Here is a 27,822-nt window from a genome sequence, read left to right as displayed (position 1 = left end):
ATTTGACCCATCGTGTTAATGAACACTCTCCAGGAGGCTAGCTGTGTATCTCGCCAGTGTGAAGCTCGACCGGTGAACCGGGTAAGTTGAACTGAGCAGGGATTCGTTAATGACATGTTAAACATGGTTGGCACTGTTACCTCACAGCACCACGGACCCAGATCTCGGGTGACTGTCTATGTGGATCTTGCATGTTCTCCCTGTGTCTGCGTGGGTTTCCTCTGGATGCTCCGGTTTCCTCCCACAGTCCAAAGATGTGCAGGTTAGGTTGATTGGCCATGCTAAATTGCCCCTTACTATCACGGGGATTAGCAGGGTAAATGCATAAGGTTACGGGGATAGAGCCTAGGTGGGATTGTTCTCGGTGCAGACTCGATTGGCCAAATAGCCTCTTTTTGCACTGTCGGAATTCTGCGGCGATTAATATTTAAATCAACCACGTGCCCTTCTTGATTTTGTCCAATACCGGTAAGGCGGTGTGCGGTGAGAAAATGAGGGCAAATCCCATTTTTTGCCTCTTACCTTACACAATCTTACCACCTCGCCTCGCATAAGAGGTGGGACAAGACATTCGGATCACGTCCATTATATTTAATTTTGCCAAGCTGCCTGTTACAGACTCTTGTGCAACTGTGAAATGTAACCCCCTAGAATACTTGTATGTAACACATCAGCTCCAAGCTACACCGTTCTGAGGTATTTACAGATAATACGACGATACATAACTTGTAGATTTGAATTGAAAGTAATGAAGAGTATTATTTGGAATGACAGGAACCAAGATATCAAAAGTTGACGGTGGGAGGCAGAGTGACTACAACGCATTCAGATTTTGTCTTTTATGATCTCTTTCCTGATGCTGCATTGTTCCTCTTCGGGTACGCACACAGAATGGACATTCCATAAGCAAATGCAGCTTCTTAAACAGGTGCCACAAAGAAAGATCCTTTACCAGGGGAAAAACCAGCAAGCTTCACTTCTTTCACAATTCAAGCCCTCTGCTTCTATGCAGTTAGTCCACCTGCTGGCTGAACTGGGAACTGAACTCACTCACAAGTTCCAATGCCAATTGAATCTGGTATTCAAACTCAGCAAGACAGATTAGAAGCTCATGCAATCTATCATTAGGCCATAGATAATCATTTTGATTTAAAATAAATTCTATTCCTTATCTCTACATCTCTTAATTATTAAATCCTGCCCACAGGAATGGCAGTCTTGTGGTTTTGCATGATAAGAGATAATTTTACCGAATGCCGCATGTCAAGTACAACAGGGTCATTATTACTTCATGTTATCACTCTTTGATGGAACTACATAAGAACAGAAGAAATAGGAGCAGGAGTAGGCCATCTAGCCCTTCGAGCCTGCCCCTCCATTCAATAAGATCATGGCTGATCTGAAGTGGATCAGTTCCACTTTCCCGCTTTCTCCCCATAACCCTTAATTCCTCTGTCTATCAGAAACCTATCTACCCGTGACTTAAATATATTTAGTGGGGTAGCCTCCACCACTTCAATGGGCAGAGAATTCCAGAGATTCACCACCCTTTGAGTAAAGAAGTTCCTCCTCAACTCTGATCTAAACTGCCCCCCCCTTATCTTGAGGCTGTGTCCTCTAGTCCTGCTGTCCTTTCTAAGTGGGAAGAATCTCTCTACCTCTACCCTATCCATCTCTTTCATTATCTTATATGTCTCGACAAGATCCCCCCTCATCCTTCTAAACTCCAACGAGTACAGACTCAGTCTATTCAATCTCTCTTCATAGTCCAACCCCCTCATCTCCAGTATCAGCCTAGTGAACCTCCTCTGCACTCCCTCCAAGGCCAATATATCCTTCCGCATGTCCTTCCACATGCTCATCATTGCTGAACTAAGCTGGTAGACTTTGAATATATATGTTTGCAATGTGGCACCATTGAAGTGTATCGATGTTATCTGATATTACCCGGTCTGTCGTGCGCAATGGCATTTAATCATGACTGCCCCATGTGATGCCTCACAAGTATTATTTTTATTGGAATTAAGGGAACAGTTTCTGAGGTGTCAGAGCCCCCGCTGCCAGTTATGGCCACATATTGTGAAAAGACAAATGGCAATGCATTCCATTTTAGGCTATTGGTGAAATGGTGGCCCCTGATTTTGGTTCTCTGTAGCTTTTTATCACAGCTCGATCACCCTGCCAACTTCCAATTCGATGGCTGTAATAAGTCTACAGAGGCAGGAGTCCCTTCACCAAGACCCCTTTGCAATTCCAACAGCAGTCACAGAGTGCTTCCAGTCAGCTGTCTGCTCTTGGGAGTGCCAAAGGAACTGACACTCGCAATTGAATTTCTTTTTATTCATTCATGGGGCATGGGGCATACTAGCTGTCCAGCATTTATTGCCCATCCATAGTTGCCCTTGTAGGGCAATTGAGAGTCAACCACATTGCTGTGGCTCCGGAGTCACATGTAGGTCAGACTGAGCAAGGACGGCAGATATACTCCAATTGGCCAGCTTCAATGGCCTGTTTGAAATCATTACAATGGCCACCCAGTGGAATTTTTAAACAACTTTTGATTTAGTTACTCAGTGTTCCCCTTTAGAACATGTGGGGTCCTCACACCTGCATGCAAATCAGGGTCCTAGAGCTGATGCCATGTAAATTGACATCAACAAAGTGTCAACTCGATGTCAACCCATCCATTTAACATGGGGAGAAAGGGCAGGAAAAGGCAAGGATCGTGATTATGCTGGCTGCTTTTCCAAGGCAGCGGGAAGTGTCGACAGAGTCAATGGATGGGAGGCTGGTTTGAGTGATGGACTGGGCTTCATTCATGACCTTTTGTAGTTCCTTGCGGTCTTGGACAGAGCAGGAGCCATACCAACATGTGATACAGCCAGAAAGAATGCTTTCTATGGTGCATCTGTAGAAATTAGTGAGAGTTGTCACGACATGCCAAATTTTCTTAGTCTCCTGAGAAAGTAGAGATGTTGGTGGCCTTTCTCAGCTGCAGTGTCCACATGGAAGGGCCAGGACAGATTGTTGGTGATCTGGACACCTAAAACCTTGAAGTTTTCAACCATTTCTACTTTGTCCCCATTGATGCAGACCCTCCACTATGCTTCCAGAAGTCCATGACTCTCTCATTCATCTTCAATGTCCCTCAACCCCTTTAATCCTGCCTTCTTTCCACACCTGTGGTCCCATCCCTCGCCCTGCCGCACCACAACAATCTTCCCATTTCCAGCAATGCTGCTGTGTCGTTTCCCCATGGATTTTGCACCCTTCTCGAATGGTGCGCTGCCGATCAGAGCTTCCAATGCATGATAACTCACAACATCAGCAAGAATGGAGTCTCCATCATCAATTGACTCAGGTTGTGTATGCTGAATAACATTTTTCACCCCAGTTGTGGCTCAGATTAATCAGCTTCTTGTGAGATGCAGGAATGTTCATCATGTGCAATGGATTTCTAGGGCTTGTTCTGTTTTGATCTTTTCATGGCCCGGGAGAATATCAAATAAGAGACAGGCTAGAATTACAATCCCTAAACTAGTAAAATGGTTTGTTACAAAAGAGTCAATAACATGAAATAAGTACAAGAGAAATGAAAACAAGTAACAAGTCTCGTGCCCTTCTACCCATCAGATAGCTGGTCAAGCTTACTATCCGAGTCCAAGGTAAAGTCCAATTTACTCATAGTGTAGCCACCCCTTTTCTGGTGTAGCACAAACAACTTCTGTGTGAGACTTGGTATAAACATGCAAGTTTGGAAAACAACATATAAAGATAACAGTAGCATATTAACTTGACCTGTGATACCATCATATGGTGCAAAACACAGCTGCATCTTTATAGGTTCTCACAGCTTGACTATTGTTGTGTTGATTGGCGAATATATTAACTCTTTACTTTCTACACAGGCATTAGATTTCAGCTGTTCATTGTGGCTGTGACAATGGCAATGTGGGCATCTGATATATACTGACAATGGTAAGACATTGATAACGCCACACTTGGAATACTGTGTGCAGTTCTGGTCACCCTATTATAGAAAGGGTATTATTAATCTAGAAAGAGTGCAGAAAAGATTTACTAGGATGCTACTGGGATTTGGCAGATTGAGTTATAAGGAGAGGCTGGAAAGACTGTGACTTTTTTCTCTGGACTGTAGAAGGGGTGATCTTATAGAGGTCTATAAAATAATGAGAGGCACGGATCAGCCGGATAATCAATATCTTTTCCAAAGGTAGGGGAGTCTAAAACTAGAGAGCATAAGTTTAAGGTGAGAGGGGAGAAAAACAAAAGTGCCCAGAGAGGCAATTTTTTTCGCACAGAGGTGAGTGTCTGCAACAAGCTACCATTTTTGCAGGTACAATTTTGTCTTTTAAAAAGCATTTAGACAGTTACATGGGTAAGATGAGTACAGAGGGATATGGGCCAAATGCAGGCCATTGGGATTATCTTAGGGGATTTAAAAAAGAAAGGGTAGCATGAACAAGTTGGGCCAAAGAGCCTGTTTCCATGCTGTAAACCTCTGTGACTGTATATGTTTAGTAAAAAGTCTGACAACACCAGGTTTTACTGTGTTTACGCCAGTCCAACGCCGGCATACCCACATCATGTATATGTTTATCAGGGAGAATGGACAATGGAAGGATTGGACCTTGAGGCCTTTCAGTCCTCATTCATGCCATAGCCAACTATTACATTTATTGGTTATTTTATGAAAGGTTTGCTTTCAATGGGAGCGATATTGACCCAGAATTTGCTGCGAGGAAGAATCTCTTGACATTCCCCATTGGATTGTTTCCTCACTCGTTAATTCCGAGATAGTATTCCCAGTTAATAGCTGGTAGTGTAATGATAAAGAGACATCCAAGAATGATGGGACCAACAGTTTATCTCCTCAACAAATTAGATTGTATAATTAAGAAACAAGCATGAGAATGACAGAGACTGATTGAAATCCAGACAGGTACTCACTTCCATTGTCATGCCTCCAAACCAGATACCTGAGATCTGTACCATATTCCAGGGATCTGGTTCGAACCAGGATTACACCAAAGGATGGTTTTTTTTTTCCCCAGGAAGTTTAATGAACTGTAGCCCTGAAAACACCAGCCATGCGTTATTAAACTTTGAGGATTGTGGCAGCGTTTTCTCCGGAACCGATATAAGGTCAGAATTTTCAATTTTTTCTCACGTTTTGCTTCCTTCACTAAATGTTCCATATTTCGTATTCAATGTGACAAGAGGCACAGTTGGGGGGCATCACAATGTTTCAGTTGTTTATTGCTTTTGGAAAAAAAAACGTAACATTGAATCGGGCCAAGTGAGATGCGCAGAAGGAAATGTGCTTTCACAGTTCAATGATGGAGATGTTATTTTTGTTGCAAGGTTAATTTATGTGATTAGAACTACAGACCAGCACAATGTTTCTCCTCGATGTACCCATCTACAAGAACAAATCCAATTAATTCTTCTTTCACAAGAGTGTTTCACACTTCATTTAACCTGTGCCACTATTTACCGTTGTGTTCCCTGCACATTTTCTCATTGTAATGCTTGAGGATTGATGCAACCCCATCACAGTGACAAGGACTGGGGTTCAATTCCAGCCTTGGGTCACAGTCAGTGGGGAGTTTGCGCATTCTCCCCGTGTCTGCATGGGTTTCCTCCAGGTGCTCTGGTTTCTTCCCAAAGGTGTGCACGTTAGGTGGATTGACCATACTAAATGTGTAGGTTAGGGGGATTAGTGGGGTAAATGCACAGGGTTACAGGGATAGGGTGGAGGTAGACCTGGGTAAGATATTCTGTCGAAGAGCCAGTGCAGATTTGCTGGGCCGAATGTCCTCCTCTGATTCAAGTAAGGAGGCAGGATGATGGAAGCAAGTGCCTGCATAGATTTCAATCAGTCTATTCCCTTCTCTGACATTCCCATATTTCTTCCTTAATTGTACAATCTAATTGGTTGAGGGGATAGACTGTTGGTCCCATCATTCAGAGATTCCAGGTCTCCCTTTATCATCACACTACCAGTTACTAACTGGGGATACTACCTCTGAACTGACGGGCAAGGGAAAACCATCCAATGGGGAATGTCAAAATATGCCTCATCCCAGCAAATTCTGGGTCAATATCTCGATGATGTTGGGGGGGGGGGGGGGGGGGGGTGACACGGTAGCACAGTGGTTTTAGCACTGCTTCCTCACAGTGCCAGGGACCCAGGTTCGATTCCCGACTTGGGTCACTGCCTGTGTGGAGTTTGCATGTTCTGCCTGTGTTTGTGCGAATTTCCTCTGGGTGCTCCGGTTTCCCCCAAAGGAAAGGGGGATAGCTTGATCTTGGGTTTGAACATAGCTCGGCACAACATTGAGGGCCGAAGGGCATGTACTGTGCTGTACTGTTCTATGTTCTATGTAAAGACCCAAAGGTGCGTGGGTTAGGTTGATTGGTCATGTTAAATTGCTACTTAATGTCAGAGGGAGTAGCAGGACAAATAGGTGGGGCTACAGGATAGGGGTTGCCTGGGATTGTGGTCAGTGTAAACTCAATGGGCCCAATGGCTTCCTTCTGCACTGTAGGGATTCTATGATTCTATGTTCCATTGAAAGCAAATCTGACATTTCACTTGTATGTAATCAATACATTTGCAGCGTAACTTTACTTTAAATGGTGTCTAAATGTGGAAGCATTCTTAATTCTTGCCCTTGTAGACCCTGGCGATGAGACAAAACTTGATTAAATGAGATGTTTCTTTGCCATTAGCCAAGCTGGTGTGTTACATCTACTGAACTTACTTTCCTGTGAGAAAACAGTTTGCCTCTGCTGATGAATGGCCAAGATTTTTTTGAATAGCACAGTTTAAAAAAAAGCAAAAGATGCTAAAAAGGCTAAATTAATATATATGGTTCGGTCAAAGAAGACAGAGAGTAGCAGTGGAAGGGTGTGTTTCTGAATGGAGGGCTGTGACAAGTAGTATTCCTCAGGGATCAGTGCTGGGACCTTTGCTGTTTGTAATATATATAAATGATTTGGAGGAAAATGTAACTGGTTTGATTAGTAAGTTTGTGGGTGACACAAAGGTTGGTGGATTTGCGGAAAGCGATGAGGAGCATCAGAGGATACAGCAGGGTATGGACCAGTCAGAGACTTGGGAGGAAAGATGGCAGATGGAATTTAATCCGGACAAATGTGAGGTGATGCATTTTGGAAAGTCTAATACAGATAGGAAATATACAGTAAATGGCAGGACCCTTAGGAGTATTGATAGGCAAAAGGATCTGTGTGTACAGGTACACAGGTCACTGAAAGTGGTAATGCAGGTGGAGAAGGTAGTGAAGAAGGCATACAGCATGCTTGCCTTCATCAGCCAGGGCATTGAGTTTGGCAAATCATGTTGTAGCTTTACAGAACCTTAATTAGGCCGCACTTGGAATATAGCGTTCAATTCTGGTCGCCACACTACCAGAAGGATGTGGAGGCTTTGGAGAGGGTACAGAAAAGATTTATCAGGATGTTGCCAGGTATGGAGGCCATTAGTTATGAGGAGAGATTGGAGATACTTGGCTTGTTTTCATTGGAACGACAGAGGTTGAGGGGCAACATGATAGAAGTCTACAAGATTATGAGAGGCATGGACAGAATGGATAGTCAAGAGCTTTTTCCCAGGGTGGAAGAGTCAATGACTAGGGGGCATAGTTTTAAGGTGAAAGGAGCAAGGTTTAAAGGAGATGTAGGAGGCAGATTTTTTACACAGAGAGTAGTGGGTGTCTGGAACTTGCTGGAGGAGGTAGTGGAAGCGGATACAATAGTGACTTTTAAGGGGTGTCTTGACAAATACATGAATAAGATGGCAATAGAAGGATATGGTTCCCGGAAGGGTAGGGGGTTTTAGCTCAGTCTGGCAGCATGGGCTATGCAGGCTTGGAGGGCTGAAGGGCCTATTCATGTGCCTTTTTTTGTTCTTTGTTCTTTGCTATGAGTTTGGATAACACAACTAATATCAGACCAGCATGTGTTCAGAATCCTTGCAAAGAGATAATGCAGTGTGTATTAAAGTAATCCATAATGATTTACTCTCAAATGGAAGAATCCTTATGCCCGTAATGTTAAGAAACATGCATGCAATAGAATGTCGCTGTTTAAGGGAGGGGTATTTCTTGGCTCTGGTCCGATTTGGTCTGAATTTTAGACCAAGTTTCAGTTTGAACAACAATGGTTTAATTATAGGTTTACACACGGTTATATATAAAAAAATGTTCAAAGCAATTCAGATTGAAATTGCAGTTCTCTCTGAAGCTATATCCTTATGAAGGCAGTAAACAGTAGCATTGTCTGCAATTCCCGATGGGGCAAGTTTACAAGCCAAGCTTTCAATTACCCTCAGTGAGTAAGTGATTGTTTCTCTGCTGTTACTAACCATAATCACATCCAGATAATCCAGGGGTTATTATATGAAAAATGGTGAAATTCCATTTTAATTGTACGCGGAAACATTATCCAATGAGTTGGTACCACCATAAAACACACTTTGCAATGGGGCGTAGAAAAAGATGCCTTTAAATGTCTTTAAACTGTGCCAACCTGACAGTCTGCACCAAGTCTCTAACCGAATGTCTTATCTGGGCTCATGTCCTATCGCCGTAAACCCACACACTTACCATGTTTAATCCCTCCAACCTACAGCTCTTTGGACACTAAGGAGCAATTTAGCAATGGCCAGTCCAACTGACCTGCAAATCTTTGGACTGTGGGAGGAAATCCACACAGACAATGGGAGAATGTGCAAACTCCACATAGACAGTCACCCAATGCCGGAATTGAACCCTGGACCCTAGCACTGTGAGGCAGCAGTGCTAACCATCGTACCACCATGCTGCTGGGTTGGCACAAGTAATAGGATACTTTGTATTTTAGCTGCTACTGGAATGCATCTTGTTTCTCATTACCTACCTGCTCAACCCAGAGCTGTGCATTTCGTTTTGATAGAGGAAAAGTTTCCCGAGCTGTTTTATACGTGGCAAATAAAGGAATAGTAACTAGAAGCAGGAATAGACCATTCAGCCCTTTGAGCTTGCTCTGCCATTCATCTTGATCATGGCTGATCATCGAATTCAATATCCTGATTCCCCCCTTCCCCCCCATATCCCTTGATCTCTTTATCTCCAAGCGCTATATCTAATTTCTTCTTGAAACGTTTTGGCCATATTTGAAAATATGGGCTGTCTTTAAATCTCTTCTATAACATTGACACTAACTCCTAAATGATGTGATTCTGCTTGGAATAATTGTTATGGGAATCTTATTTTTTTATGGTAAATTGGTGTAGTATGAATGTCTGGTACATATAGGGTTAATGTGGGACTGAGTACACTACTGCCTATATGATGATGTCAGAAGGCACATGACCCAGAGCTAGTGTCAGTGTGCTGTTGAAAGATTGTGTGTAAAGACCCAGATATGGAGATAGATCCCTGCCTTACTCTTTACCACACATAGGTATAAAGCTGCAAGTAATTTATTAAGACTTGTCATTAGTACGCAGCAGGCTCTGAAGACTTCTTTAGCAGACACATTCTGCATCCAACACCATCTCAACACTAGGTGCGGTTTAGAATTTAATATTCAGCACCACTGAGTTAGTGCGAAAACTGAATATGAATAGAATTCCCACAATATTTTGCACTGTATCTTGGTATATGTGACAATAATGAATCAAATCATAGAATCCCTACAGTGCAGAATGAGGCCATTTGGTCCATTGACTCTGCAGTGAGCACAATCCCACCCAGGCCCTGTTCCCATAACTCCATGCATTTACCCTAGTCAATTCCCCTGACACTAAGAGGCAATTTGCCATGGCCAGTCCACCTAACCTGCACATCTTTCGGACGGTGGGAGGAAACCAGAACACGCAAAGGAAAAGCATGAAGACACAGGAGAACATGCAAACTCCACACAGACAACAACCCAAGCCGGGAATCAAACCTGGGTCGTTGACACAGTGCTAATCACCGTGCCACCCATAATTACAAACTTAATTTTCTTGATCGACATTAGAGTTCCACCAGCTGCCCTGCTGGGGTTTGAACCTGTGCCCCTGGAGCATTAGTTGGGGCCCCTTGATTACCCGACCAGTGACAGGACCACTATGCCACCATCTCCCCCAAATCAAATCGAATCAAATCCCTGTAACCCCAAATACTTATCATGGCTAATCTTCATGATAAGAACATAAGAACATAAGAAATAGGAGCAGGAGTAGACCATCTAGCCCTTCGAGCCTGCCCCGCCAATCCATAAGATCATGGCTGATCTGAAGTGGATCAGTTCCACTTTCCCGCTTTCTCCCCATAACCCTTAATTCCCCTGTCTATCAAAAACCTATCTACCCGTGACTTAAATATATTCAGCGAAGTAGCCTCCACCACTTCAACGGGCAGAGAGTTCCAGAGATTCACCACCCTTTGAGTGAAGAAGTTCCTCCTCAACTCCGTTCTAAACTGCCCCCCCTTATCTTGAGGCTGTGCCCTCTAGTCCTGATAAATCACATTGCAAGCTCTTCCCTCCTTGAGACAAAATAATTTCTTGGTGATGCTGCTCAGCTGATATATCTTTTGACGTAAGTGTTTCCATTTTGTTGTTGTCTTGTGAGAACATTCAGTGGGTCGGGTGGCTCACTTAAGGGTGACAACCCTACTTTACCATTCACACAATACAGGTGGATCTTCCTTTTCCCACTTTGTTCCACCACAATAGTCACATACACCCAGTCTACTGCCGATATCACATTCTGGATCTGACTCAGAATTATGATAAGGCTCACTAACAAAAGTTTCCTTCGAGAGTCTTGTTTTTGTCTCTTCCTTGCAGCACTGCTCTTGTATTCTGTCGCTTTGTGTCAACTTCTCGACTCTTCATCTTCCCTGGCTCCCTGTGCCTCCTGTCACTTTCGCTTACCAAATGATGTGCGTAGTGTCTCAGAACACAACTTACACAAAGCAAATAGAAACTGAGAAATAAAAACAAATCAAATGTGAAAAATGGAGTCATTGAGGTTTACAGCATGGAAACAGGCCCTTCGGCCCAACTTGTCCATGCCACCTTTTTGTTTTTAAACCCTAAACTAATCCTGCATTTGGCCCATATCCCTTTCTACCCATCTTACCCATGTAACTGTCTAAATGCTTTTTAAAAGACAAAATTGTACCTGTCTCTACTATTACCTCTGGCAACTCATTCCAGACACTCACCACCCTATGTGTGAAAAAATTGCCCCCCTGGACCCTTTTGTATGTCTCCCCTCTCACCTTAAACCTATGCCCTCTCATTTTAGACTTTCCTACCTTTGGGAAAAGATATTGAGTATCCAGCTGATCTGTGCCCCTCATTGTTTTATAGATCTCTATAAGATCACCCCTTAGCCTTCTAACCTCCAGAGAAAATAATCCCAGTCTACCCAACCTCTCCTTATAACTCAAACCATCAAGTCGCAGTAGCATTCTAGTAAATCTTTTCTGAACTCTTTCTGGTTTAATAATATCCTTTCTATAATAGGGTGACTCAGAGCTAAACTCAGTATTCCAAGTGTGGCCTTACTAATGTCTTGCATAACTTCAGCAAGACATCCCAACTCCTGTACTCAATGTCCTGACCAATGAAACCAAGCATGCTGAATGCCTTCTTCACCACTCTGTCCATCTGTGACCCCACTTTCAAGGAGCTATTAATTTGTAGACCCAGATCTCTTTGTTCTGTAACTGTCCCCAACGCCCTACCATTAACTGAGTAAGTCCTGCCCTGGTTCAATCTACCAAAATGCATCACCTCGCAGTTATCTAAATTAAACTCCATCTGCCATTCGTCAGCCTGCTGGCCCAATTGATCAAGATTCATTTGCAATCCAAGATAACCTGCTGCTTCACAGCTCCAGGGTCCTGGATTCGATTCCCAGCTCGGGTCACTGTCTGTGTGGAGTTTGCACATTCTCGTTGTGTCTGCGTGGGTTTCCGGGTACTCCGGTTTCCTCCCACAGTCCAAAGATGTGCGGGGTTAGGTTGATTGGCCATGCTAAGAAATTGACCCTTAGTGTCCAGGGACGCGTAGGTTAGAGGGATTAGTGGATATAAAATGTAGGGATATGGGGGTAGGGCCTGGGTGGGAATGTGTTCGGTGCAGTCTCGATGGGCCGAAGGGCCTCTTTCTGCACTATAGGGTTCTATGATTCTATGATTCTTCACTGTCCACTATCATAGAGGCCCCTCCTTATCAGGCCGCACTCCTCATTGGGCCCTTCTCCCTTGGAACTGCCCCATGCCCTATTGGCAGTGCCAAGATTCCCCTGGGCATGGTCACTTTGCCCAAGAGGCAATGCCCAGGGGGCATCCCACGGTGCCTGACCCCCACTGGCCTTTCTTTGTAACTGTGTTCTTGGTTAGATGTCAAATCTTCCATGACAGGCCTCTTAATCTAAACTATTATTGCACCAAACTTGGTTAAAATTGGCCCCAGGACCTTGAAGCAATTTACCAACTAACAAGTGGATAAGTTGACATTTCATTTTTATATATAGGAATATATTTCTGGGTGGTTTACCAATGAAGGCAATCCATTTTCCTGTTAATGCGCAATCATGCCCAAATACATTTAGAAAATTAATAGTACACATTGAGTCCTTTTTTTCAAAAAAGGAACACATCCTTAATTAAACCACTCTTTATTCCTGTTGATTTGATTTGATTTATTATTATTGTCACATGAATTAACATACATTGTTTCTTGCGCGCTATACAGACAAAACATACCATTCATGGAGAAGGAAATGAGTGAGTGCAGAATGTAGTGTTACAGACATAGCTAGGGTGTAGAGAAAGATAGGAAATTGCATTAAAGCATTGCTAGAAAGCTTAAAAGAGTTAGAATGAAGTTTTAGAAGCATAGAACAAAAGTAAAAGATAGAATCAGAAGATATGCTGGGCACAATTTGCAAGAAGTTGCCTCGCTCCAGTGCCACCTTGGAATTAGGTATTGCCCGTGACTTTCACGATTTCAGAGTGATTTTCCCAAAAAAATTCTAAGTTTCAAATTTACGCAAAAACTGGAGTAAATCCTGCTGTTTTTTTCCGTGGGAGTTTCAAAATGAATCTCCCACACTCTATGCACTGCTGAGTGCTCCATCGTAAATCATCCAGGAATCAGCGGGTGGGGTCTATTCCCAATGGAGAGGCCGGCAGCATAGCACTGAGTGCGCCACTGCGCGTGCGCCGATCTGTCATAGTGGATATCATAGCACGCGCAGTGGCCTCTGTCTACCAGCCTCCCAATTGCTGGCCAGCCCTACCACCACCACATTGCCAGCCATGCAAACCGCACCCCCACCCCCCGCCACCCCACCACGGCCCGATTGCTGTCTCTCGGAACATGTCCAGGTCCACCCGCCCCCCGCAGGCCCAATCTTCAGACCCCCCCTACCCCTGAACTATCCCCCTGCTGACTGACCCCCCTCCGCAGTCCCAATTCCCTCCTCCAACCCCAACAGGCTGCCCCCATCCACCCCAATGGTCAACCCTGATCGCTGGCCTCCCTCCTTCTGTCACTCAGCCCAAAGTGCAGAATGGGTGGCAGGACCACCCCCACCTCCAGCCACTCCAAATGCCCTTGGAGGCCTCTCCCTATCAGGCCCCACCCCTCTTCCCCCTTGGAACTGCCCCATGCCCTGTTGGCAATGCCAAGATACCCCTGGGCATGGTCACTTTGCCCAAGAGGTAATGCCCAGGGGGCACCCCCCCAGTGTCCGACCCTCTGGAGGCCTCATTGTCCTCCCTTCACTCCAGCACGGTTGGGCCACCAGCTTCCCGAAAATGGGGAGCAATTGTAAACCCCGCTGGAATAAACCAGTCCTGGCCAGAGTGGGGGCGGGGGAGGGGTGGAGAGGCTAGTGGACCTGGAGACTTTAGCCCTGGGCCCACTAATGACATTTAAATCCTACCTAAAAGAAGTTCTGGGTGTAATAGGCAGCTGCTCGCCGACTTCTGGTGCAGAGCTGAAGTGCTGGAAATCCAGAACTGGGCAGCCCACGAAACAACCTCTACTCAAGTCCCCCGGCTGCTGCACTCCAAAAACAATGCAGTGGGATGGGAGAATCACTCCCCTTGACTTTTTTGCTGCAATATCTATATGTTGGGAATTATAAATTCTTAAGGGATGAAGAAGTCGTTTGGGCACTTACGCAAGGCTTCTCCTATTTTGCTTTATCTCAAGTAAAGTGGCACAATGTTTAGCACTGCTGCCTCACAGGTGCCAGGGACCCGGGTTCGATTCCCAGTTTGGGTCACCGTGCAGAGTCTGCACATTCTCCCTGTTTCTGCATGTGTTTCCTCTGGGTGCTCTGATTTCCTCCCACGTTAAGAAGTCTCACAACACCAGATTAAAGTCCAACAGGTTTATTTGGTAGCAAAAGCTACTAGCTTTCGGAGCGCTGCCCCTTCAAGCAATGCTCTGAATGCTAGTGGATTTTGCTACCAAATAAACCCATTGGACTTTAACCTGGTGTTGTGAGACTTCTTACTGTGTTTACCCCAGTCCAACACTGGCATCTCCACATCATGACTCCCACAGTCCAAAGACCTGCTGGTTAGGTGGATTGCCCATGCTAAATTCTCCCTCAGTGTACCCGAACAGGCACCAGACTGTGGCGACTAGAGGGCTTTCACAGTAACTTCATTGCAGTGTTAATGTAAGCCACTAATAAATAAACTGTAACTTATGTAGAAACTCTATATACAAATCTCTGGCTATGCAACACTAATTAATTTGCTCTGTATCCTTCCATCGCACTGAAATTTACTAATTTCCACAATGTTATCTTTCCTGTTCTTTTTAATTAATTTTCAATGTAAATTTAATTAGCTTACCTCACAAGCATTGATACATCTTAAAGTTACTTACTGTGCTGGTTTTTAGCATATCTGCAATTGCTGCAATTCTTGCTGGATTTGTAACCATTCAAAATGAAACAATATTCAACCAATTCTAAGAACCATTCCCTACTGAACCTGCACTCATTTATCTTAGTTCAGACTACCTTGGCTATTTAAAATCCGTCATTATTCAAAGTCAGCTACAATTGAAAATCCGTAAAAAAAAAATACCTTAATGTATTCCGGCAACAGAACTGCAGAATTTTCCAGGCCCACCAACAGTGAGAATTGTGGCGCACTGAGACACCTAATTTGGTGGGAGGCAGAAAAATCTGGGTGGGATTTTCCAGACTGGATACCAGTGGGCATCTTTTCCAGTTAACTGCACTCCATGTTTTCCCATCCTTCCAGCCATGAAGTCCTCTGGTACTGCAGCCAGAAAATGGACCTCGTAAGATCAACTTCTTCCATGTCTTTGAGATTAGTGCATGCTGCCTTTGGCTGACTGGGAACTGCACATAATTTCACTTTTATCGAGTGCCCCTTAGTAAAACTTGTGATTAGGCTGCACAGCGAAAGCAGGTTAAGTGGGTGTAGGAGGGAGTGAATGATTGAGTCTTCTGAAACCATGTGAAACTTCAACAAAAATGGCTTTATTCAACATGCATGAAAGAGACCAGAACTTGGGGCTGTAACTACAGCTTGCTTCCGAGTTATTCTACTGAGCATTGGTTATTACAGATTCTTATACCCCTTTCTTTACATTACAAAGCATTGCATTCACATCAGACCATCATTTTGTTACTTTGAAATGTCTACAGTTCTGGTTTTGATTACATTATATGGTTCCATTGTCTTGTGTGCTTTAACTTTGAATCATTTTCTGGACATCTCCTGCCTTCTTGTTTACAATACCAAAGCATTGTGTTTGTTAAACTGATTTTGATAGGGTGTAAATTATCCCATCTGCTGGATACTCAATTAAGTTTTCAGAAGCACAATGGTTCCTGTAAACCTTTTGAAGCATTGATAAGTGATACCAATTCTCATGTAGTTGTTAACCTTGCAGTGATACCACCTGTGACTGTTTTAGTGCTGAGATGTAGTTATATGTATTTTGTCCTGTCTGCCTGCAGTGAGTGTGGATACTATAGTCAGGTTGTCTGTTTTATCCTTTCCATTCATTCCTCTCCTGCTACAGCCCACATTCCCTGGGTAGTGTCAGACCTGGTAAGGACGGCAAATTTCCTTCCGTAAAGGACATCAGTGAACCAAATGGGTTTTCTGACAATCAGCAATGGTTTCACAGTCATCAGTAGGTTCTTAATTCCAGATTTTATTTTATGAATTTAAATTCCACTATCTGCCGTAGTGGGATTTGAACTCAGGTTCCCAGAACATTAGCTCAGTTTCTGGATTAATAGTCTAGCGATAATGCCACTGGGCATTAATGCATGTTCCTGACCTGCAAATAAATGACAATGCCATTTACGGCACCAAGCAGCTGGCAAACTGACCTGCCATTAACACATCGGGAGAATTACCATGTGCTTTTCCATCAGTGGCTTTCCGACTTTTTGGTGCTCGCTCACTCCCACCTGCCGCTCAGCATGCCGCAAGTGGCATGGGAGAATCCTACCCCTCAAGCCATAGCCTGTGCAGATGGAGATCATTCAGCCCAACGGTTCTGTGCCTGTTCTGCATGGGGGAATCCAGTCAGTGTTCCATCCTTGTAATCCGGCAACATAGTTTCCTTCAACTGCTGGTCTAATTTATAAATCATTGATGGTCTCTGCTTCTGTCACCCGAAAATAAAGAGCAAAACCTTTTAAAACTTCTTTAAAGAAGAATGTTCATTTTATTCTGATCATTATAGAGAAATGTGGTCATCTACTAATGTAAGATTAACTTTTCAGGTCCAGTAAAGGTGCTTAGCAGTAACTGTGAAGTTAGTCTATTCAACAAGATGTCATTTTAAGGTTTATCTATTTTGTCAGAAGTAGGCTTACATTAACACTGCAATGAAGTTACTGTGAAAATCTCCTGGTTGCCACACTCCGGCACCTGTTTGGGTACACTGAGGGAGAATTTAGCATGGCCAATGCACTAATCCGCACATCTTTGGAGTGTAGGAGGAAGCCGGACACGGGGAGAATGTGTAGACTCCGCACCGACAGTGATCCAAGCAGGGAATTGAACCCGGGTCCCTGGCGCTGTGAGGCAGCAGTGCTAACCACTGTGCCACCGTGCCACCCCATGGCCACCCTCAGTGTATCCTTTGACAGACTTGTCAATCAGCTGTTCAGTGAAAAACACAGTTAAAGTTGGCTCAAATCAGTGAAAATATTCAGTCAGTGCCGAGGAATGGCTGCCTCGGGGGTTTTGAGTGCAGTACGTGGGTTAATTAATGAACAAATCTCTGACCTGTTATCACAGCTGCTTCAGATTCAGCCCAGACATCAGCAGAACCTTTGGGAATTCTGACAGGAAGATCCTTCAGTGGAAATTTTGCAGCTAAGTGAACTAAAATATCATTCATTAACTTATCGTCCTGTACGATTTCCATCACTTTCGTGAGGTTACGGAACTTGTAAAATGCCCGCTCCCATATTATCAGTGAGGATCAAGGAGTCTCAATATGATTTACACGTGTAAACTTGTGAGAAAGGTAGAAATAGAACAATGGATTTGAAGCAAGGTGGATGTTCCACAAGAATGAAGAAACAAAAAAAAATGCTGCAAATTTCAGCTGATTAATCACAGAGCAATGTCACAGCTGATATCTTGACGTACAAAGAATATTACCACGTCTCAGAGTGTTTTCATTAAATAATCAACAACCTTGGAACTCTGCAGTCATGTTGTTTGTATCTGGCTTTAGTAGTCAGACAGCTGGCTGTATGGGATGGAATTCTGTTAGATCAAACAAGGAGGGCACAAAATTCGAGTGAGACAAGTGCGCTGTCGAAAGATTGCTCAACATGACTTGTTTGTAAGTAAATGCATGCAGACAATTTGTGAAAAATCCAAATCTCAAAGAGAAGACAAACTTAAACTTGACTGTCTCCCCGAGGCAAGTACATTGCTGTAACAGATTAGAGAATGCAACTGTTGCTCCATAATTTCCTCAGAATGGCAATCAGTGGCAGATTGTCACTCTGTAATGACTTACCTGCACTCAAAGCATGCCTTGCCTGTCCTTCCTGACTCAGGCCAGGTGACATTCAAGAAGGGAAGCAAATTCCCGGCTCCAGCAGCCTTGAGTGGTTGCGTGGAATTTGCACGTTCTCCCTGTGTCTGCATGGGTCTCGTCTGGGTGCTCTGGTTTCCTCCCACAGTCCGAAAGACATGCCGTCTAGGTGGATTGGCCATGATAAATACTCCCTTACTGTCCAAAGATGTGTAGCTAGATGGTTTAACCATGGGGTAAAGGGGATAGGGTGGAGCAGAGTGCCTGGATAAGACTACGTCAGAGAGTCGATGCAGCCTTGATGGACCGAATGGCCTCCTTCTGCACGGTAGGAATTCTATGATTGGTGTAAAAGGAACGAGCTAAAGAATGAGATTAGGATGGGTTTATAGTTTCTTTCTTTCTTGTGGCCTATTGGTTTATTCATTTGTGGGACATGGCTGTCGCTGGCTGGCCAGCATTTATTGCCCATCCCTAGTTGCCCGAGGGCAGTTGAGAGTCAACCACATTGCTGTGGCTCTGGAGTCACATGTAGGCCAGATAAGGATGGCAGATTTCCTTCCCTAAAGGGCATTAGTGAACCAGATGGGTAAGGAATGTCATGTGGAGGGAGTGGGGTGCTTGGGTAGGGATGGAGGGGGTTATGTTATGAATTCTAATTGTTTTATTTTTGCCTTTATTATAATTTGGCATCTAACACCATGATGATTTTTTTTTAGTAAATCAATTATCCATCTATTTTAGTGCACCCATGGGTGAAACAGGTATTGTGTGAACTCTCACCCATTGTCACCAGTAATCTATAATGTCCCTGTGCAGAAAAAGACCAGATTTCCTGCAATGATTTTGCTTATGTTCCCCAATCATTCAGATAATCTACATTATGAACTAAAATGTGACCGAAATGTCCCAAGTTCACCCCTGGGCTGTACTGGCTCCCAGAAGATTCCAGACCCATTTCTCACTCCTCCAACCCTCTGGTCTCCTCGATGGGTTGATTCTTACCCCTGGTCTATCCTTTTGTTACAATCCCAGCTGCTAATGCTGGTCAGATCTCAAACTAGGATCTTGATTCATAGATCCTAATTTTTGTTTTAGAAATTGTGGATGTAAGTTATTGAACAAATTCATAGGAGTCTGCTGATGAACTTTTAATAGAAAGGTTATAATATTTACTTAAAAAACAAGAAAAATAAACCAAATTACACCCGACAAAAAGGTCAAAAAGATCTCATTACAAATGCAAGCCGATGGTTCAAATCCTCACTATTCCTTTATCCCAGCAATATCTTTTCAGGCACATAAACCAGTGAAGAGTTACCACTCTTGGAGGAGGCAATGGCAATGTTATAATCCAGAGTCCTAGGGTAATGCTCTGGGAATCCGGGTTCAAATCCCACCATGGCAGATGGTGATATTTGAATTCAATAAAAAAAAACCTGGAATTAAGAGTCTACTGATGACCATGAAAGCATTATTGATTGTCGTAAAAACCCATCTGGTTCATTAATATCCTTTAGGCAAGGAAATCTGCCATCCTTATCTGGTCTGGCCTACATGTGACTCCAGAGCCACAGCAGTGTGGTTGACTCTCAAATGCCCTCTGAAATGAAGGGCAGTTGGGGATGGGCAGTAAAATGCTGGCCCAGCCAGTGACACACACACCCTGTGAACAAATAAAAAGAAAACTAGTTTGACACAAAGGTTTCTCGCTTACGGCTTCTGGTGAACTCCTTAGCATTCACTCAATGCTTCTTGGCCAACTGGTACCTCCCCTGAGACACCCAAACGTGGCATTCTAAACCCAGTTTCTTCAATAGCAGAGACAACAAACCTGCTTCCTAAGCTCAGCCTTTCAGTGGCACCTCTGTTAAACTGATCACTCTACTGAGTTATCGAATCATAGAATCACACAGCACATTGAGTCTGCGACGACACATGAGAAACACCTGAACTCCCACTTAATTCCATAGAGTCGTAGAGGTTTACAGCATGGAAACAAGACCCTTTGGCCCAACTTGTCCAGGCCGCTTTTTTTTTTGACCTTTTGAATGAGTATCCCTCTATACCCATCTTATCCATGTAACCGTCCAAACGCTTTTTAAGAGATAACATTTGTCAGCACTTGGCTCGTAGCCCTGAATGTTATGATGTGCCAAGTGCTCATCCAGGTGCTTTTTAAAGGATGTGAGGCAACCCACCCCCTCCACCCTCCCAGGCAGTCCTGGAACTGACTGTTCAGTTAACCCCTGTTGCAGCAGCCTTGCTGTATCTTTCCTCTCTGAGGCACTCAAGATCCCTGTCTTCTCTCTCTGACACCTACTCTGAAACCCCTCCTCCACACTGACTCAGTCACTCCTCCTCCTCCTCCTCTTCATCCTCCTCAACCACCAACACCCCCACCCCCCCTAATCCCCTGTATTTTCTGCGTCTGTGTCACTGGATCGCTGTCGGGATTGAATAAACTGGGATTGTCCTCCCTGGAAGGACAGAGACTGAGGGGCGACCTGATAGAAGTTTATAAAATTATGAGTGGTATAGATAGGGTCAACAGTTGGAAGCTTTTTTCCTCAGGACAGAAATGACAATTACAAGGGGTCACAAGTTCAGGATAAGAGGGGGAAGGTTCAGTCGCGATGTGGGGGGGACTTTTTTACACAGAGAGGGTAATGGGGTCTGGAATGCACTGCCAAGTGAGGTGGTTGAGGCAGTTACGTTGGCGACATTTAAGACTTATTTTGATGGACACATGAACAAACGGAGAATAGAGGGAGATAAGTGGTTGGTCTAGATAGGCAAATGTGATTGGCTCAGGCTTGGAGGGCCGAAGGGCCTGCTCCCGTGTTGTATTGTTCTTTGTTCATCAGGCAACAGTACAGCTTTTCTACTGTTTGCACGCCACCCACCCTAACGAGAATCATTTAACTTTCAACCATTTTTGACCCCTCACTTTAACAGGATGGGTTGTAAGGCCTCGTTAAAAATGTCAGTCTACAAACACAAAAAGGCCTGAAAACTTTACGTTACAAATCTATCCAGGCTCTCAGGAACCAAGATTCATACACAAAACCAAAGTGAAACTGAAGTCACTTTTACCCCTCTTAACACACACACACACACACACACACACACACACACACACACACACATATAATATATATAAATTAACTTAAAATTTGGTATTTTGCATAATGATTTGTCTTAACTGATTCAGCTCCTCAGATGAGCCACCAGATATTCTGCACTCCAGCAACCAACCCCTATCCTCCCGTGCACGCTCACTGTACACAGGGTAGCACGGTGACACAATGGTTAGCATTGCTGCCTCACAGTCTCAGGGATATGGGTTCGAACCCTGGCTTGAGTCACTGTCTGTGTGAAGTCTGCATGCTCTCTCTGTATCTCCATAGGTTCCCTCTGGATGCTCCTCCATCAGCCTGAAAGGCATGCTGATTAGGTGCATGGGCCATGCTAAATTCTCCCTCAGTGTACCCAGACAGCCGCTGAAGTGTGGTGACTTGGGGATTTTCACAGTAACTTCACTGCAGTGTTAATGTGAGCGTATTTAAGAACATAAGAACATAAGAAATAGGAGCAGGAGTAGGCCATCTGGCCCTTCGAGCCTGCCCCGCCATTCAATAAGATCATGGCTGATCTGTCGTGGCTCAGTTCCACTTTCCCGCCCTCTCCCCATAACCCTTAATCCCCTCTCTTATCAAAAACCCATCAACCCGCTTCTTAAAAATATTTAGCGAGGCAGCCTCCACCACTTCAACGGGCAGAGAATTCCAGAGATTCACCACCCTTTGAGTGAAGAAGTTCCTCCTCAACTCCGTTCTAAACCGCCCCCCCTTTATCTTGAGGCTGTGCCCCCTAGTCCTACTGTCTTTTTTGAGCGGGAAGAGTCTTTCCACCTCTATCCTATCCATCCCATTCATCATCTTATACGTCTCAATGAGATCTCCCCTCATTCTTCTAAACTCTAACGAGTACAAGCCTAGTTTATTCAGCCTCTCCTCATAGCTCAACCCCCTCAACTCCGGCATCAGCCTAGTAAACCTCCTCTGCACTCCCTCCAAGGCCAAAATATCCTTGCGCAGGTGCGGCGCCCAAAACTGCACACAGTACTCCAGCTGCGGCCTCACCAATGCCCTATACAGCTGCAGCAAGACCTCCCTACTTTTATATTCAATCCCCCTCGCTATGAAGGCCAGCATCCCATTCGCCTTCCTCACCACCTGCTGCACCTGCAAGCTGGGTTTTTGCGACTCATGCACAAGGACCCCGAGGTCCCTCTGCACCGTCGCCTGCTGCAGTTTTTCGCCACGTAAGTAATAGTCCTTCCTACCATTCTTCCTACCAAAGTGGACCACCTCACACTTGCCAACATTAAATTCCATTTGCCATTTCCTGGCCCATTCGCCCAGCCTATCTAGATCCTTCTGCAGACTCTCCACACCCTCCGCACAATTTGCCTTTCCCCCAATCTTGGTGTCATCAGCAAATTTCGACACCCTGCACTCGGTTCCCTCCTCCAGATCATCTATTTGTGACACTAATAAATAAACTTTAACCTTAAACGGTTTTAATTTCTTGCTGGAGCAGTTTTAATGCACGTCCTTCTCCCCTTGAAAAATTACTCCCCCTCGGTGCCTTCCTGTCATTCAATTTCCTGAGAGGAATTGCTGTTTTGTACCTTGTCAGTGAAGGTGTTTGTGTGTGTTTTGTTTCTGATCGATGGGAATACTGAGACCTGTGGCCAGGTTCTCAGCCCCTGCTTTATATTCCAGCACATTGCTCACTCATCGGCTTTGAAAAACAACCTTTGAAACATCACAGTGAAATATGCTGCCTATTGTCGTCTATTTATCAGCCCGAACAAACCTGAGGCAAACTGCGTACTGCTGAGTATTACCAACAACTCTGCGTTATGGAAAAAAAAATTAGCAGCTATAATGCCAAACTGCCTAACTCGTTAGAAGATGAAGGAAAATATTTTACCCAATTTTAATTCATCCATCAATGAAACTCCAGTTCCTTCAATAAGGAAAGGTCTTTGTTCTAATTCTTTCCTGGGATGTAGGTACCTCTGGATAAAAGCCAGCATTTGTTGTCCATTTCTAACTGTACTTAAGCAGGTGGTGGTGAGCTGCCTTCTTCGAAATAGATAATAGGAGCACGAGGAGGCCATTCGGCCCTTCAAGCCTGCCCCGCCATTCATTATGATCGTAGCCGATCATCAAATTCAATAGCCTGATCCATGGCACAGCAGTTAGCACTGCTGCCTCACAGCGCCAGGGACCTGGGTTTGATTCCCAGGTTGGGTCAATGTCTGATTGGAGTCTGCATGTTCTCCCAGTGTCTGTGTGGGTTTCCTCCAGATGCTTTGGTTTCCTCCCACAGTCCAAAAGACGCGCTGGTTAGGTGGATTGGCCATGCTAAATTCTCCCTCAGTGTACCTGAACAGTCGCCGGAGTGTGGCGACTAGGGGATTTTCACAATAACTTCATTGTAGTGTTAGTGTAAGCCTGGTTGTGACATTAATAAATGAAGTTAAATCCTTTGATCCCCTTTGCCTCAAGTGCCACATCGAATTGCTTATTGAAAACATTCGCTGTTTTAACATCAATTACTTTTCGTGGTAACGAATTCCATCAGCTGACCACTCTTTGGGTGAAGAAAATTCTCCTTGTCTCTGTCCTAAACTTGAAGTCTACCCTGTATCCTCAGAGCCCTGATTCTAGACAGCCCCGCCATCAGGAACATCCTTCTTGCATCTATCTTTCCATCTTTAACCGCTGCAGTCTGCGTTTTGTAGGTACACCCAGAGTGCTGTTAGGAAGGGACTTCCAGCATTTTGACCCAGATGTTCTGTCGGCACCATGTGTACTACCCCTGCCTCTGAGCCAGATGTTTCGGTTTGAGTCCCAATTCAAGATTCGATGACCATGGAAGTTGCACTCGTAACGTGGCTAAACAGATTAGTTAGCAAACTGCAAGTCCTTCCGATGTGCCTGTAGAAGGAGTAGGTGATACTCCTGGTCAGCCATGCTTAATGCAGAATGATACATTTCAATCGACAGCCTCTGGTTTCAATCTAACTACTTATTCCAGGAAGAACAACCTGCATAAAAGATGTCAGCATGTGATTTGCATCTCAAGATATGGGAAGTCCTCTATATTCCCTCATTGTTGTATCATGATGAATTACAAATGATCCCAATCATTTCATCATTACTTCACAGATTCAAACTGGTACAAGATAATTTTAGTACCAAAATCAGGTTGTTCTTTTCTAAACAGAGTCCATAAAGCTTGGTAAGGCTCCTGCTCCCATTTTTCAGATAGTGAGTGCTGATAATGATTTAATTTTTTTTTTATTCATTCATGGGACATGGGCACCACTGGCTGGGCCAGAATTTATTGCCCATCCCTAGTTACCCGAGGGCAGTTGAGATTCAACCACGTTGCTGTGGCTCTGGAGTCACATGGAGGCCAGACCAGGTAAGGAGGGCAGATTTCCTTCCCTAAAGGACATTAGTGAACCAGATGGGTCTTTCCTGACAATCAACAATGGTTTCATGGTCATCAGTAGAGTCTTAATCCCAGATTTTTTAAAATTGTATTCAAGTTCCACTAGCTGCCGTGGTGGGATTCGAACCTGGACCACCAGAACATTAGCTGAGTATGTGGAATAATAGTTTGGTGATAATACCACGAGGCCAGCACCTCCCCAAGAGTCACGTGACCAGATGGATCATCCCCGCAGGTAGCTGAACCAATTGGCGGGACGGTGTGGACCATAGGTCAACGGGAGACTCGCTGTTGGAGTTGAGTAGAACAATTGCGTTGTAATCTGGCTGACGTTGCCGTGTAAATACTCTTGTTATTTAACATTACATTGAATCACCCTTGATCTATTACGGGGATGGTCATGGGGACCGCACCAATCTCAGAACGAGTAGAAGGATAAATCCAGGTGAGTTATTCTGGAATGATATTAAAAACCCTATGTTTTACAACATTTTCAACTGCATCAAATATCTATTGCTAATAAACGATACAAGTGATTTGCTGGAAGGTCTTGAAGCAGTTAATCTGAAATCACTGAGCTTTAATGTGCAGCTTTTGGCAGGGTTTACTTTCCGGCAAGATTAAAAATAATTGCTCAAGTGCCATTTCAGATGATGGTTGAAGAATAAATTAAACATAAGCATTTTTTTTTCAATATCATCTAAATGACTAAGTGAAGATTTTTTAAAGTTAAGGTTTATTTATTAGTGTCACAAGTAGGCTTGCATTAACACTGCAATGGAATTACTATGAAAATCCCTTGGTTGCCACACTCCAGCAGCTGTTTGGATTACACTGAGGGCGAATTTAACATCTAACTCACGTTGGACGGGGCAGGGGAGTGGAGATATGCAGGGATAGGAAAACCCTACGTGGGGAGAGGGGCTTCTGATGGGCACAAGGAGCCATAAAAGAGGGATTCCCCCTTCCAACTATGACAGGTCATCACCCGAGTGCTGAGAGGCTGCATGCTAAGCATTAGCATTAGCGTTAGGGAGGTAGGATAGTGCCTATGGCATGGTGTCCAATTTTATACAACCCCCACACCTGCCCCCTGGAGTCTGTCAAATCCAGGCCATTATTTTCAGTATGGACACTGTAGTGTGCAGCCAAGAACAGCCGCTCATTCCCCAGACATCACGAGTGTCAAACAAATGGAAAAATCCTCCCCTGACTCCACATTTCTTCCAAATTCCAATTAAATTTGTCTGAATGTGATACACTGTGGTCGGAACCAAGACCCAGCTCTCCTGTTTTCTACAATGGAATTTCAATCAGATTTCTATTGGCTGTTCAATTAGCTACAATGTGCAATTCAGTCATAGTCAGCACTGCTCCTCACAGCACTGGGGACCCGGGTTCGATTCCTGGCTTGGGTCACAGTCTGTGCAGAGTCTGCATATTCTCTCCGTGTCTGCATGGGATTCCTCCGGGTGTTCCGGTTTCTTCCCACAGTCCGAAAGACGTGCACATTAGCTATGTTAAATTCTCTATCAGTGTACCTGAACAGGCGCTGGAATGTGGCAACTGGGGGATTGTCACAGTAACTTCACTGCAGTGTTAATGCAAGCCTACTTGTGTCACTAATGAATAAACTTTAAAACTTTAAAACCTGACCCCCCCCACCTCCATCTAACTGACTGGGGCAAAAACACCCCCATTTATTTGATTTGATTTGATTTATTATTGTCACATGTGTTAACGTACAGTGAAAAGTATTGTTTCTTGCACACTATAAGAACATAAGAAATAGGAGCAGGAGTAGGCCATCTAGCCCTTCGAGCCTGCCCCGCCATTCAATAAGATCATGGCTGATCTGTCGTGGCTCAGTTCCACTTTCCCGCCCTCTCCCCATAACCCTTAATCCCTTCTCTTATCAAGAACCCATCAACCCGCTTCTTAAAAATATTTAGCGAGGCAGCCTCCACCACTTCAACGGGCAGAGAATTCCAGAGATTCACCACCCTTTGAGTGAAGAAGTTCCTCCTCAACTCCGTTCTAAACCGCCTCCCCTTTATCTTGAGGCTGTGCCCCCTAGTCCTACTGTCTTTTTTGAGCGGGAAGAGTCTCTCCACCTCTACCCTATCCATCCCATTCATCATCTTATACGTCTCAATGAGATCTCCCCTCATTCTTCTAAACTCTAACGAGTACAAGCCTAGTTTATTCAGCCTCTCCTCATAGCTCAATCCCCTCAACTCCGGTATCAGCCTAGTAAACCTCCTCTGCACTCCCTCCAGGGCCAAAATATCCTTGCGCAGGTGCGGCGCCCAAAACTGCACACAGTACTCCAGCTGCGGCCTCACCAATGCCCTATACAGCTGCAGCAATATACAGACAAAGCATACTGTTCATAGAGAAAGAAAGGGGAGAGTGGAAAATTGGTGTTACAGTCACAGCTAGGGTGTAGAGAAAGGTCAACTTAATGCAAGGTAGGTCCATTCTAAAGTCTGATGGCAGCAGGGAAGAAGCTGTTTTTGAGTTGGTTGATACGGGATCTCAAACTTTTGTGTCTTTTTCCTGACAGAAGAAGGTGAAAGAAAATCTGTCTGGGGTGCGTGGGGTCCTTGATTATGCTGGCTGCTTTTCCAAGACAGCAGGAAGGTACGTTGGCCATGCTAAATTCTCCCTCAGTGTACCCGAACAGGCGCCAGACTGTGGCGACGAGGGGATTTTCGCAGGAACTACATTGCAGTGTTAATGTAAGCCTACTTGTGACTCATAAATAAACTTTAAACTTTAAAACTTTCACCGCAGTAAGATTCATGGCTGATTACTGAGATCTGCAGCACCCTTATTTAACTCTTGAATGGGGAAGTGGGGGGGGTTTGGTTTTCAATGAGTTAAATCCACTCTTTTCTATATTTCCACAGGAACAAAATGGAAAACTAAGATGGATGGGATACTGCTGGAAGGCTAGAACACAGTTTGAAAGTTTAATATATTAAACTGCAAAAGCAAGATTTAAATTATTTATACGTAGTTATTCAAACTCCAGTTGTACTTTGCCACAATCTCAGCCAACCTTTAATTTAACTTTGGAAATGCAGACAGTCCCCTCTCCTGCAGAATTCTGATTTGTGTTTTCAAGCTATCGAGTGTATCAAACTGAGACAATGTTTTCCTCGAGTGAGTAACAAGTCTCACAAC

General features: G+C 44.3%; 1 long non-coding RNA gene across 3 annotated transcripts; it reads left to right on the top strand.

The window, feature by feature from the left end:
• On the top strand, positions 1 to 27,822 carry LOC145344402 (uncharacterized). Of its 3 annotated transcripts, none has more exons than XR_013886860.1 (5): positions 29 to 81; positions 3,909 to 3,978; positions 5,076 to 5,166; positions 27,203 to 27,276; positions 27,546 to 27,822. It is a non-coding gene; the product is annotated as an uncharacterized LOC145344402 (long non-coding RNA). The 3 variants fall into 3 exon arrangements; XR_013886858.1 differs by having other exon boundaries at positions 27,200 to 27,276; XR_013886859.1 differs by lacking the exon at positions 3,909 to 3,978 and having other exon boundaries at positions 1 to 81; positions 27,200 to 27,276.

Source organism: Carcharhinus amblyrhynchos, chromosome 6 (assembly GCF_965287045.1).
Source record: "Carcharhinus amblyrhynchos chromosome 6, sCarAmb.v2.hapA, whole genome shotgun sequence".
Lineage (NCBI taxonomy): Eukaryota > Metazoa > Chordata > Chondrichthyes > Carcharhiniformes > Carcharhinidae > Carcharhinus > Carcharhinus amblyrhynchos.
The sequence above is the reverse complement of the archived record's forward strand: the minus strand, read 5'-3'. Positions and strand labels throughout refer to the sequence as shown.